The following is a 1,102-nucleotide window of genomic DNA, read 5'->3' on the forward strand; positions in this document are numbered from 1 at the left end:
TTTGGATAAAACTTAGTTAAATAAGGTTAATATAATATTTTTGGTGTAATAAAACAACTATGTCTTCAAAGTTACCACTATCGAATATAAAACAAACATAAATTCCTATTCTGCTTGAGTTCTACTCAAATAAGCTAATATTATACTTACTAGAAACGTAAAATCTTAAAGCTTTTAAATTTGATTCTAATTAAGTTGTCATTCTTATGAAAAATATTATTTCTTTTTTATGGTGAAAAGATATACATATATTTAGAGTTAGTCAGTTGGACTCGGTTTAGATGATCCCAATTTTGTTGCAACATCCAAAGCATCATAATCAGGAGCGAGTCGAACATATGCCTTCTTCTCTTTATCAGGTCGAATCAGGATGTTGACTGTGGCCACATCCATGTCCCAGAGCTTCTTCACAGCCTGTTTAATCTGGTGCTTGTTGGCTTTAACATCCACAATGAACACAAGTATGTTGTTTTCTTCTATCTTCTTCATGGCCGACTCAGTGGTCAGCGGAAACTTAATGATAGCATAGTGGTCAAGCTTGTTTCTCCTGGGGGTGATCTTCCGAGGATATGTGGGCTGCCTCCGGAGTCGCAGTGTCTTGGGCCACCTCAAGGTGAATGACATGCGGATCTTCTTTTCTGTATGTTGCTGTGGACACCTTTCAACACTGCCTTCTTGCCCTTTAAAGCTTTGGCTTTGGCTTTGGCTTTAGGAGGGGCAGGAACTTCCTTCTTCACTTTCAGTGCCACCTTGTGAAAAGCGAAAAACATTATTTCAAAAATAATTTGTTTACTGTAAATCTGCTTAATAGTAGTTTCCAAAATACTTTTGGTAATTTTTAATCTTAAAGTTAAGCTAAGTAAAAGATTTGCATTAAATATCTAGACCATTTATAAATAAGATACAATACTAAAACATTAATTACTGAACATAAATAATTCAAGTTTATATAATTTTCGCTTCTTATTTTTACAGAAAGACTAAAGATATTTTGGACCATTAATAAACATGTTTTTGTCTACCACAATGAGAAATTGTACGATGAGGAAACACATCCATGTAGATGTTGGGAGATGGTATACTCATACATTTTCTAACCTAC

General features: G+C 34.1%; 1 pseudogene; it reads right to left on the minus strand.

Annotated features, from left to right (window-relative positions):
• Positions 1 to 230: 230 nt before the first annotated feature.
• Positions 231 to 770, minus strand: LOC135970850 (large ribosomal subunit protein uL23 pseudogene; annotated as a pseudogene).
• Positions 771 to 1,102: the final 332 nt, after the last annotated feature.

The sequence above is a fragment of the Macaca fascicularis genome, chromosome 5 (assembly GCF_037993035.2).
Source record: "Macaca fascicularis isolate 582-1 chromosome 5, T2T-MFA8v1.1".
Taxonomy (NCBI): domain Eukaryota; kingdom Metazoa; phylum Chordata; class Mammalia; order Primates; family Cercopithecidae; genus Macaca; species Macaca fascicularis.